The sequence below is a fragment of the Euleptes europaea genome, chromosome 6, assembly GCF_029931775.1.
Source record: "Euleptes europaea isolate rEulEur1 chromosome 6, rEulEur1.hap1, whole genome shotgun sequence".
Classification (NCBI taxonomy): Eukaryota; Metazoa; Chordata; class Lepidosauria; order Squamata; family Sphaerodactylidae; genus Euleptes; species Euleptes europaea.
Window position 1 is genome coordinate 47,515,935 of NC_079317.1, and position 13,670 is coordinate 47,529,604.

The window sequence follows — 13,670 nt, forward strand, 5'->3', positions numbered from 1 at the left end:
TCCAGAAGGTAAGGTCAAAAATCCCAGTTTTACAATACACTGATGAGGTCTGCGCTGGCTGTGACTAACCAGCTGGAGAACTTGAGGGTGGTGGTAGACAGCGTGATGAAAACATCAACCCACTGTGTAGCAGTGGTAGAACAGGCAAATTCCATAATAGGGATTATTAGGAAAGGGTCTGAAAATAAAATGGTGAGCATCATAATGCCTTTATGGTGCACCTACATTTAGAATATCATTCTCAGTTCCATCTCCCCATTGCAAAAAGACTATTATAGATCTGGAGAAAGAACAGAAAATGGTAACGAACACTGCTTCCACATGGAAGTTTTCCTCCGGTTTGGTATCCAGACTGGAATAAGATGGGGTGTTGTTTGTTTGTTTGTTTTTGAGCATCAACGTGATGTCATCCCCTAACCATCCACTTTCTGTGTTTTCCCAAACCTTTGTAGTCACCTTCTGCTCTTTCCACAAGGATGTTTTTCTCTGCCTTGGCTTCCTTACTGCAACACTATTTTTGGAAGTATCTACACACAACATCCTCCTGTTTTCCTCCACTTTGCTGCAATATTTCCCAAACCTGATCAGATATATTGTTGGAAAGATTGCAGTCTTTGGAAACCCTGTGGATGGGAAGCAGGTTTGGTGTGAAGTTTTTGAAAGGACTGCAGTATGTGGTGTATATTGGAAGGGTACATTTTTGCAGGTTTTGCCCATATTAGTGCAATTTTCCTTGCCTCAGCCCCAGCTACCATTGCTCCTCCATGGAGGGCTTTGAGGGGCTTTAAAAAAAATGACAAGATGGAGAAGGTGAGGTGTTTGTTTGTTTGTTTGACCTCCATTTTTAAAGAATTGAAACCACTGACTGTATATCACAATCTACATGTCCCAGAAGAAGAAGCACTCTTACATAAATGGATTAATAGTATTAACAGGGCATCTGCAATCCTGAAAAATACCTTTTGAAACAACCTTTCCCCCCCAGAATGGTCTGTATATTTACAAAATGCAAAAAGATGCAAGAATTATCCATGGATAATATTCAATTTTAACAACTATACACAATTTGAAGAAATTTGAAATGGAACTACAGAGGGTTTTTTTCTCATTTCATCTTGTTACCTTTTCATGTGAAGATGTGAAAATTCCGAATTAACTTTGCACATATAAAATGAAACAGTGCAATAAACTTTCAGGGAGTGAAGGCTGAGATCTCTCTTCCCTAACTCCCCATTCCCTCCCTTTGCTCAAAGGGGGGGGGGTTAACTGTTGCTATTTATGAACCTGAAGTTGCTAGGTGATGCCACATGACTTCATTGTTTAAAGAACCACCCACATTTTAGAATCAACAACTGAAAGAGACGATAGGAGGGAAAGCAAAAAAATTTTTTTGACTTGGGTTAACTTGAGCTAAATACATTTTCTAAAAACGTTCTGTACCATTCCACCTTCTAGCTTACTTCTTCCCTTTTCCTAGCAGCCCACTGTATGGATGGGTGATGAGCGTATTGAAGAAGTAACATCAATGAATCATCTGGCAGAGAGAGCCACAAAATTAAATCGTCTTCCTCACCCACACACCACATGATGTATATGTGAGTCACACCTCTATTATGTGTATGTGAGTTTGTGCATATGAAAGTGTGTGTTTGAGAAAGAGAGCGAGAAGCATGTTAGGGTGGTGCGTTGTCAAGCAAAGACTATATTATGAAGTTATCTGGTGAAAGGTTTTTTTTTTTTAATGTACATTGTAAACTGATTATGCTAACATAATATATTTGGCTCTAGATTTTACAAGAGGTGAACAGCAGTCTTCCTACCATGATTATATGTAGATGAGACATCATTTCTGCCTAGAGGTATATATATTTTTTGGACACCTTATGTGGATATCTTCTCTCTTCCAACAGAATTCTTATGTCAGGCCTACACAATTTGAGACTAATCAAGCCGACCTTAGTCCATGCGCCAAGCACGACAGGCCCAGAAGGAGCTAGGGTTGTTGCAAGCCCCTCCCCCTTGGCCACCAGTGGGGAATGGGAGTCATGTTGCCAGATCCAGATTGGGGAACTCCTGGAGATTTGGGGATGGAGCCTGGGGAGGACAGGGACCTCAGTGGGGTACAATGCCATACAGTCCACTCTCCATATCATTAATTTCTCCAGGGCAACTGAACTCTGTACTCTGGAGATGAGCTGTAATTCCACCGGATCACCAGGTCCCACCTGTAGGCTGGCATCCCTACAAGGAGCCCAATAAACCCCTGTGTACACTGCCTGTTTGATGCTGCAAAAACAGGGGGCATCAATATCACAATGGCTGTATCACAGTATCACAATGGCTGGGACGTACATCTCTCTAGTCTCTCTTGCTCTCTGCTTGTGCCAAGCATGTGAACCCAGCTCCACCCAGCAGTATTTTAGCTATTTCAAACTTGCCTGGTGTTCTACACATGATGCACAACCAGGGTTGCCAGCTCCGGGTTGGGAAATACCTGGCAGTTTGGGAGCGGAGCCTGAGGAGAGCAGGGTTTGGGGAGGGGAGGGACTTCAATGCCACAGAGTCCAATTGCCAAAGCGGCCATTTTCTCCAGGTGAACTGATCTCTGTCAGCTGGAGATCAGTTGCAATAGCAGGAGATCGCCAGCTAGTACCTGAAAGTTGGCAACCCTATGCAGAAAACAGTGTTTAAGGTCACAATCTGAATCATTCCCCCCTTCCCTTTAGTTTACTTTAACATGCAAACTGAAGAGCTCTTGAGAACTCGAACGCTTACACACTGTTTTGGTTGGTGTTACTAAAATGTATTGCCATAAATCAAAATAGTTCCCTTCCACTTCTGTGGATCCACATGAGGCTCCGTTTGTATTATATGGGACACCAGTATAAATATATCCAGTTTGGCCACAAGTATCTTCTGAAGAGTTTTCAAATGGTGGCTTGGGAAGTGCTTGCTTGCTGTTTAGTCAAACAGTCTGATCACACCAAGCCAACTCGCTGGCATAACAGATGGAAACTTTTTAAAAATTCATTCCGCTATGCTGTGAACATACTTTGCAGAAAATTATGAAGCATGCTGATGAGTCAAGCCTCACTGGAAAGGATGTCTCACATTCCTCATATTACTGCCTTACTGTCAAGAAGACACCAGTGTTTTCCTAGCAAAATGTCCTTTAATTTATATCTGTGATACTAAAGCATTCTACCTTTAGGGAATCATTTCCATTTCAATTTGACTGCCAAGAAACCCCTGCACACCTGCCACAGAACCCCATGTGCATTTCAGAGGACTCTAGGGATGAAGGCATACTCTAGGGAACATAACTGGCTAACATGAAGAACTGGCCAAAATTGGCTTCACCATTACCAGGCTGGTGTAGTGATTAAGAGTGGCGGACTCTAATCTGGAAAACCGGGTTCAGTTCCCCACTCCTCCACATGAAGCCTACTGGGTGACCTTGGGCCAGTCACAGTTCTCTCAGATTTCTCTCAGCCCCACCCACCTTACAAAGTGCATTATGGGGAGGGGAAAGGAAGGCGATTGTATGTGGCTATCAGACTCCTTAAGGAAGAGAAACGTGTGGTGTAAAAGCCTTCTTTTTTTCTTCTACCGTTACACTGCATGAACCAACAGCCTGGCCTCAAACATGCACCATGTACCCCCCAAGGCTATATTTTATAGGAGAAACTTGGTTCGGGGAAATAAGTTGCTCATCAATGAAGTTTGTCCACTGCTATTAGCCTTCTTTTTCAGGAACCTATAATAAGCTTCCTCCGATCAACAGGGTTCTCTGGAATATATAAACATCTGTTTGCTCTACAGTCATATCTATGGAAATGTACTCATGTTTAAGCATGAACACATGAAGTTGCCTTATACTGAATCAGACCCTTGGTCCATCAAAGTCAGTATCATCTACTCAGACCGGCAGCGGCTCTCCAGGGTCTCAGGCTGGGGTCTTTCACATCACCTACTTGCCTAGTCCCTTTAACTGGAGATGCCGGGGATTGAACCTGGGACCTTCTGCCAAACATATGCTCTACCACTGAGCCAGAACCCCTCCCCAAGGGGCTTGTCATAGCTTGTCAGAAAAAAGTCTGGCCAAGCGGCCCGGCTGAGTTTTCCCTGGCCCCAGTCACGCACGTGGGAATGCATGCCAAGCACATGCTCTCCAAACCAAGCCACAGCCCTTCCCCCATGCTTCAAGTAACAACACTCTGAGAAATACTTATTTCAATTCTGGTTCACACCTGACATTTTGCTTTTCTTTGAGGCAATGCAAACCATCTTCAGATGTTGCCACAGATGGAACACAGGAACTGGGAAAGCATAGATAAAGTCAACAGAATTTTTTTCAGGATCTCCCCCCCCCCCCGGCCATCATGGTAACAAGAATTGCTGCTGACTGTATCTATGATTGCCTGGTCTCTGCATTTATAAAACATTTATAGGCTACCTTTCCATCTAAAAATATTTTAAGGTGGTTTACATTAAAAGCACAATATAAAACAATATTTATTGAAACACAGTCAAAGCGATGGGAGCAAAAGCTAAAAATAAGAAAGCAGCAGATAAAATAAAAAGACACACAAATCCTACCAACTCTGTCACCATAAAAGCCCTATGGAAGAGAATTCTGAAATGTAGACAAAGAGGCCATCTGAGGTCCCTCTGAATTTGTCCATGTGAGCACATACCTCAGAAAGGATATTGCATCAACCAGCCCTTAGTAAAGGTGGAGGAAGGAAACTGTGACACTTCTCACTTACTGAAAATCTAACTCCTCATGGTGACTGGTGTGTTATTCAGTATGTAGCACCACAGTTTCTAATGCACCTGCCCAATGAGTATGGTATTACTCACTGAGCCTCTGACTAGCTGGAGTTCCAGAAAAAGATACTTAATTAAGGCTTTTAAAGCTTGCAGGATGCAAACATTATGTAAGCAGATATCTTCAAGAAAACAGTGAACAGCCCTTTGATTATGGTCAAAACCCAGGATGAATTACACTTAGAGCTGCAATGTTAAACGATTTATTGACCTCATTCATTGATTATACTTCTGTGGATAAATTAAAAAAACAGAGCCCAATTAATTAAAGAACACTGCTCAACTACTTGTTATTGAGGGACCGTAGATAGGAAGGACTTCTGCTATGGCTTCTGCCACTGGCCTGTGGTCCAGGGGCCACTAGATGGGACTGCCAAGAGCTGCAATATCCCCCCAGGGCTGGACCTACATTTTTTGAAGGGGGCAAAAGTACAAAATGGCACCCCCCATGTATTATATACATGTGTTTTCTTTATAGTCAGTCAAGTTTTATTTTGATACAATATCAGCTCTAGTTAAAAATCAAAGGTTAAAATAATAAAAGTTTTCGTTATATTTACGTATATAATCAACAACTCTTTTAAATGACAGCATAAATTATGTTGACCTCTATGAATTGTTAATTAATAATTACACTTTTACATTATTTTATCTATCTATAATGTTTGAATATTCCCTTAACCCCTCTGCACTCATGAAAACTGGGAGTTTGAGTGGAAACCGTCCCTATGCAATGCAGCACTTCCGGATGTGAACTAGAAGTGACCTGTCCTGGCCTGCACAGATTGCCCGCCGACCCTCAGCTGGTCAGCGGGTGGCCAGGTGGATTGGCAGGGGTTTGCCCGCCACCACCTGGCACTTGGCAACCCTAAGCACAGGGAGTCTCCTTTTATTGGGGGGAATTAGCTGGAGACTAGATAGAGCTATACGAAAGGCTAGCATGGGGAACTCTTTAACCAATTCTGCCCCCAGGTGAGCAAGCCAGTAAAGAGCAACCCAATAAAGAGGAGGCTTTTATGTATTTTAAGGGTTTTATTAAAATTAGTCAAATAGGTTAAACACACACACACACACAATTCCCAACACACACAGAGCTAAGAAAGTAAAGTATTGTCGAAGGCTTTCACAGTCAGAGTTCATCAGTTCTTGTAGGTTATCCAGGCTGTTTGACCGTGGTCTTGGTCTTTTCTTTCCTAACGTTTCGCCAGCAGCTGTGGCAGGCATCTTCAGAGGAGTAATGCTGAAGGACAGTGTCTGAGAGTGTTACTCCTCTGAAGATGCCTGCCACAGCTGCTGGCGAAATGTCAGGAAAGAAAAGACCAAGACCACGGTCACACAGCCCAGATAACCTTCAAGAACTGAAGAAAGTAAAGGTTTGAGGTTCCCAAGTGGGCTATAGTTACCTTCCTGCAGAATGAGAGCCAGAATGGCAGATGCAAGAGGGGAAGGGGGAAAAGGACTGCATTCCAGGTGTAGGGCTCACATCTTGTGTAAATTGCAGCTACCTACTATGTCAAAATGAGATATTACTCAAACAAAGGTTTGATTTTGTCGAAGGCTTTCACGGTCAGAGTTCATTGGTTCTTGTAGGTTATCCGGGCTGTGTAACCGTGGTCTTGGAATTTTCTTTCCTGACGTTTCGCCAGCAACTGTGGCAGGCATCTTCAGAGTAGTAACACTGAAGGACAGTGTCCTTCAGTGTTACTACTCTGAAGATGCCTGCCACAGTTGCTGGCGAAACGTCAGGAAAGAAAATTCCAAGACCACGGTTACACAGCCCGGATAACCTACAAGAACCAAAGGTTTGATTGCTTCTATTATTGGAATATTATGGAAAGAAAAGACAGGAGCTAGGGCAATACAAGAGGAATAGGGGTTTGATGGCCAGTTGATATCAGCTGTTAATTAGCTGCATGTAAGTAAGGGGTGGAGAGGACCTACAAGATGGGATTGGCAAGCTTTCAGGCTATCCCGGAAAGGAATTCAGGGTGTGACAGGGAGCGGTCATTGTTCTGGCTCTGGTCTTCAGGTAGATCTTGGTAGAGCGGCCGAGTTAATGGCTATGCAAAATGTAGCAAAGTCCTTCCATTGTTCGAGAAGGCGTCATCCTTCCACAGCTCTGGGGGTGGCAAGGTGAAGAGAAGAGGTTGTTTTCTCCAGTGGCATGAAACTTTTTCTAAGATGGAGTCCAAGTCACTTCTTGTCCTTGGCATCCAGCACTGCATGCCCTTGGAAAGGTTCTGCTCCAGTCCTGCACACTTCCCTCTGTCCGGTTCTGTATGCCAGGAACTCTGGGTCCTTTTCCAGCACAGCTTGCCTTCTGGATGGTTGTGCTCCAGTCCTGTGCAATGGTTCATGGTTGGCAGGAATGCTGGGTATGCAGGGGTCACGCCACAAACGAACCATCTCTTTCAAGCAACTGAGCCTCCCCCACCTCCTAGCAGCAGCCTAATCAGGGGAATGGCGCTAACACTGCAGAATGAACCATTTCTTCCATGCAATTGACCCTCCCTCACCTCCTACTGCCGCCCCCTCTCTGCCCACCTTCTGGGACATCTATCCCCCCACCCCCCACCCCTGTGTTCCCCAGAAAAAGATTCCTCCTGTTTGGAAGAGTTTGGTGAGTTAGCTTAGTTTATACATTTAAGGCTAGGGGCAAAAACTGGAACCAGTGGCAAGGAGAAAATTGGATATTGATCTATATTTTGATATACATTGTCAATGTATATGAAAACTATTATCAGTTCTTTGCTATGAACTTCTTCACTAATCCAATCTGTCCACTGTTGCTTGCCTGACTGAACTCCACCAAGTTACACCAGATTAAAGAGCTAACTATAACCAACATCCAAGTGCACCAAAGATAGTCCCAATGCAATGTTATTTTTAAGACAGAAAAGCAGCTTCAGAAAGGACAAACTGTGAGTAAAAAAGCAGTGGAGTGGAAGGGATGCTTAATCCTTTCCCTGCCTGCTGCTTTTTCACTTAAAGTCACCCCTCCTGGAGATTTTGCCCTTCTGTATTTGGAGCTGAGAAACAGTGAGTAGGGAAAAGTGTTAAGCAACCCCAAGTTATTTATTCTTTCAAAACTTTCCCCTCCCAAAGTTGTTGTTTTTAACTAACAAACAAGTGTCAGGGTTCCATGACACATAAACACATAGTTAACTCCTAAGATAATCAGTTGCTAGGCATACTTCTCTAATGCTCGACTCCAAAGTAAAACTATATACACACACACATATGTATATATGTAAATCATGTTGTGATCTGCTGGATGCTTCACTGAAATGAATCATGCCATATGGACCATTTATTTTTAAAAGAAGACTGAGAAATATAGACTTGGAAGAAACATGCACTGCATCCCTCCCAGGATGAGGACTACAGAGGAGGCTAGTGTTTCAACATTACTGTAGCAGCGTTACTTCTTCATTCCCACCCACCCCCACCCCACAAGTAGTTTTTTGTGTGTGCATGTTTGTGTAAAGTGCCATCAAGTCACAGCCGACTTATGGCGACCCCCTTAGGGGGCTTTCAAGGCAAAAGACTAACAGAGGTGGTTTGCCAGTGCCTTCCTCTACATAGCAACTCTGGCATTTCTTGGTGGTCTCCCACCCGAATACTAACCAGGGCTGACACTGCTTAGCTTCCAAGATCTGATGTGATTGGGCTATACCATGCTGCCTTCCCTCCCACCACAAGTAGTTAGAGATGAAGAAAAGGTAAATTCAGTGTCCTGAGATAGTGGACTTTAAGGGCACGATTCAGCCAATGCTTTTAAATTCTATTGATTTTAATAGGAGAGATGGAGAGTCCCAACCTATCCATGTTTATTCAGAAGTAAGTCCCATTGTAAAAAGTACATTCATGAAGCAGAAATCCTGAGCAGGTCTACTCTGAAATATGTACCATTTTATGGATTTCAGCCGCAGAAATCTAATGTAGTAATATTCATAAACACACAAACTGGCACTTGCAAATGTATCTTTTAATGCAAATGTATCTTTTAATGCTATACAATCACCTCACTTAAGTCTATTTACTCTGGATATTATTTATTTAGGAAATTTCAGTGCTGCCTCTCCAGAGAACCTGCCTGAGGCAGCTTACAAAACAAAATATAATAATCAGTGACTTGTTAAAAGTCAAACAAATTAACGTCAATGAATTAAAGCCTCACTGCAGATAAGCCAGCCTTCAAACTACTAAGGATAGCAACTAAGCCACACACTGGCACAACTTATGTTAGCATCAGGGTTTGGGATGGCAGAGGGTTTGCCCAGTTACATTCAGTGAAAGCCTCGCTGTTCATCTAACTTGGTTTAACAGCAGATCAAATTTAAGTACATTTAAGCCATTGCTATGTGTTTTCCAAAATATCCTTTAACTATTGCATTGAATTTAAACCAGTCCACAGAAATAACGTAAAAACCTCTGTTACATTAACAGAAGGCTTTAAAGCGTTTTGATATCGTTCCCTTTCCTTCTTCTGGTGCTAAAGCTATGATGCCCTCCAGTGGCTGGTAATTTCCTGTTAACCGTTTCTTAACACAGAGATTTTCTTAAACAGAAACATGCGGTCAGTCTTCAATGCTAGACCTACAATGAGCTGAGTCCACATATGTTCAGGTTAAATAAACAACGTTACCGCACTTTGTATTCCCAGCGATGTATTAAGAGTTTGAAAATGTTATAAAAAACATCGCTTTAAAAGGGTTTTTGGATACCACAGCTTATAAATGGTTGGAAGATGTCTTCACAGCTAAAGGTGCCAAACAAAGTGCGAACAATATTTTTTTATAACGTTTTCAAACTCTTAATACAACGGTGGGAGTAGAAAGTGTGAACAGTATTTTTTATAACATTTTCAAACTCTTAATACATCGCTGGGAATACAAGTGTGGTAACCCCAAAGGAGTTCTTTTTCATACTCTTTCTCAGCAACAAATACAATGTATCATCAAAGACTTGTAAAATGTAGAATACTGTAAAGAGAAAGAGAAACATCCTATCTACTTGACTGATTACTTTGTACCATGGAAAGACAACCTTCTGTTACCCAGACCTGCATGCTAAGGGCTGTAAACACAAAACATGATGATGAGGTGATATCTATTCATCAACTGTTTGACATTTTCCTGTAACAGCTTACTCTGCCACACAATCGAACAACAAAGACACTGGATCTTGCAGCCTGCAGAGCCAATGTACTCTAATACAACACTATCCGTTGGAATGCAATCCTAAACAGAGTTAAACCCTTCTAAATTCATTGTAGTCGATGAGTTGAGAAGAATGTAACACTGTAGGATTTTTTTAATAAAAATATTTTTATTGGTTTTCAATATTAAGTGGAGATACAGGACAAAAGAAAAGGGGAAAAATTATGTTGTCAGACACTTTCATATTTTTTTATTCTCTTGGCTTGAGAAGGAGAGAGCATGTCCCTGTATTGAAATGCCTCACACCACAGTTATATGTGTAAAATATTAAAAATTTGGAAGATTAATGTTTAATTTGCCTTCTCCTAAGGCTCTGAGGTTAACCTTAAAACCACCTTCAAAGACAGTCAAGTAGAAAGTTTTTCTAGCTAGTTTACAGCCCTCTTGGATAGGAGCTAGGATTGCCAGGCCCCTCTTTGCCATCGGTGGGAGGTTTTTGGGGCGGAGCCTGAGGAGGGTGGGGTTTGGGGAGGGGAGGGACTTCAACGCCATAGAGTCCAATTGCCAAAGCGGCCATTTTCTCCAGGTGAACTGATCTCTATCGGCTGGAGATCAGTTGTAATAACAGGAGATCTCCAGCTCGTACCTGGAGGTTGGCAACCTTAATAGGAGCAGGCCAATTCCTTTGTTAATTTAGGTAACCCACAGGCAATGAAATCACAAGAATCTCTTAGAGAAAAGACTAGTAATTTTCTGTAGGTAGCAAATGGTACTTTAAGTACTCTACTTGAAGCAGGAACTGTGCTTTGTGAGTAGGGAGAAATGAAAGTGCTATACCCTTCCAAGGACACTGACTTCATTAAATTTAAAGAGTGTACTCTGCTTAGGACTGCATTGACACAATCCGCATAAAAGGACAAATCAGAAATCTGTCCATTTAAAGATAATTGTGCCTTCCTAAAGTATTACAGCGTGGTGTAATGCTTAACAGCAGCATATTCTAATCTGGTAGAACCGGGTTCGATTCCCCACTCCTCCACATGAAGCCTGCTGGGTGACCTTGGGCCAGTCACAGGTATCTCAGAACTCTCTCAGCCCACATGGAAGCAGGCAATGGCAAACCACCTCCTAACATCTCTTGCCTTGATAACCCTATGCGGTCACCATAAATCAGCTGTGACTTGATGGCACACACACAAGATTTAGAAGGGATGGAGAATAGCATTCATTAATCCTTGTTCAGTGGTTGTTAGACAAGTTTTGTTCAGCCATATGCATTTCCTTTTTGTAATCAATTACTTGTTATAGGGGTCATTTCCCCACCTTTTATGCAGCCACTGTTATACAGGTCTGTCTGTACCCACATTAAAAAAATCTCATTGAGAGATTCCAGCTTGGATTTGAAATACTATCACTACAACAGGTGACAATTCCTGTATTGGGTAGCTGTATTGGTCTGCAGCAGCAAAATAAAACAGAAGGCTAGAAACACCTTAAAGACTTTAAAAAATATTATTCGAGTTTAAGCATTCATTATCAGATGAAATTAGGTCAGACTGGAGAGATGAAGCCCTGGTTGAGGACTAAGTACTTGAAAAAGTGAAATTCATGGGACGTTTAACAGATATTTTCAAACTTGTTTTAGAGACCTTAACCTACCTGGGGCAGGGAAATAAACATTTAAACAGCCCAGAGTTCCTTAAAGGAAGAGCAGGATTTAAAGGGGGGGGGGCAGAGGGTCCTCTATGCCTTACCAGTTTTTTCGAAAGGTTTTGGTGGGAGGGCTGTTGTTGTCTTTGTTTTCCCTTCAAGAACTACTTTTAGCAGCCCCATGCTAAACTGGGATAGGTGCACCTAAGAGTCATGGGCTCCAACTCTGCATAGTTCTTGGCTTTACAAAGTTAAAATTGTCTTAAAGCTGCTGTGATTACTTATCTGATAGTCTGCATCATTAGTGGTGACTAGTACTAGTCCGTGGTTTCCTCTCCAGAGCATCATTAAAAGGTGTCTTAATTTTTTGAAGCGAGGTTAAGAATGTGTGGAGAGTCAACCTGTACGAGGTTTCATCCCGCTTATTATTCTTTGAACAGTGTGTGCTGTCCAGTACATTTTCTTTCCTATGTGTTTTGCAGAGTGATTGGGAGTACACTGCTTGCTATTTCGTCACACCAATTTCGCAATGTGATTTAGCTGTATGGAAACAGAAAAAAAACAACACCCAGATATAATGACGAACGAGGAAAACGGAGCTAACTTGCTCATCCCAGTTCCTTCAGACTAGCTTCTGTACACAGCCGTGGAAACAATTTTTTAGAGCTCCACGTGATCTCTGATCACAGTCATTTTGCAGCGTTTCAGACTGTACTTTGGAAAGCCAAAACTAGTCTACAGAAACACGACTGGTACGTTTGCTATACGCATGTGCACTTTTTATCTGGTTGTGGTGATGGGGCCGTATTGGAAAAAATTATATGGCAGTAACCTTTTGGAACTATAACTAGGCTTAGTGTTTTTATTTTTTAGCATGGGAAAAAATCAAGGAGACCCATTAGCAAATATTCACAGATGTTCATAGGTCATTTAATTTAGGATGAAATGAACAAGATCGGAAACTAGTTTCATTTTGGTTTAGTCAGTTTCTCTAGTAGAAAAGAGCAAGAGTCCAGTAGCACCTTAAAGACTAACAAAAATATTTTCTGGCAGGGTATGAGCTTTCGTGAGCCACACGAAAGCTCATACCTTGCCAGGAAATATTTTTTGTTAGTCTTTAAGGTGCTACTGGACTCTTGCCCTTTTCTACTACTGCAGACAGACTAACACGGCTACCCACTGTGAATCAGTTTCTCTAGTCAATTTCACCACGCCGTTGATCTACCTGAGATCTTGGGCTGAGCGAGCGGCTTGCATAGAGATAGTCGGAAAATGGAGTGAAGCCACAACTCCTCGTTGACTAACCCTAATAGATGCCTTTTCTCTTCCCGACGTGCTCTTGCAATGGTGTGCAGACTATCATGCACACCAGAGCCCTTTTATTCGAGGGAATGTGTAACCATATGAATGCACAGTAGTAGAAAAGGGCAAGAGTCCAGTAGCACCTTAAAGACTAACAAAAATATTTTTGTTTCTGGCAGGGTATGAGCTTTCTGAAGAAGTGAGCTGTGGCTCACGAAAGCTCATACCCTGCCAGAAAATATTTTTGCTAGTCTTTAAGGTGCTACCGGACTCTTGCCCTTTTCTACTACTGCAGACAGACTAACACGGCGACCCACTGTGAATTATCAATATGAATGCACAGTATTTCATTTCATTAACCTTTATTGGCATACCAAAAGACAGAGATAAAAAACAACAACAATATACCTCCAAAGGGCAATACATATAAGTTACAAATCGGGTTAATGAAACTTTTCTTGTTCTATTTAGAACTCCTGTAAGAAATTCAGCCACGGTAGCCGTAATTTTAGGATCACGATCACTCAAAAGAAATTTGCATTTCACTTCATTACTCCTGTATCCCTTGTACTGGAGCAAAGTAGATAGCAGTTTATCCCGCAGAGTCACATAGAAGGGGCAATCTAAAAGGAGGTGGTCAGTTGTAGCCAACAAATCCGCATGGAATGCACAGTATGGGTTGCTTATCATGAAGGGGAAGGGGGGGAGATGAAGAATGAACCGTAA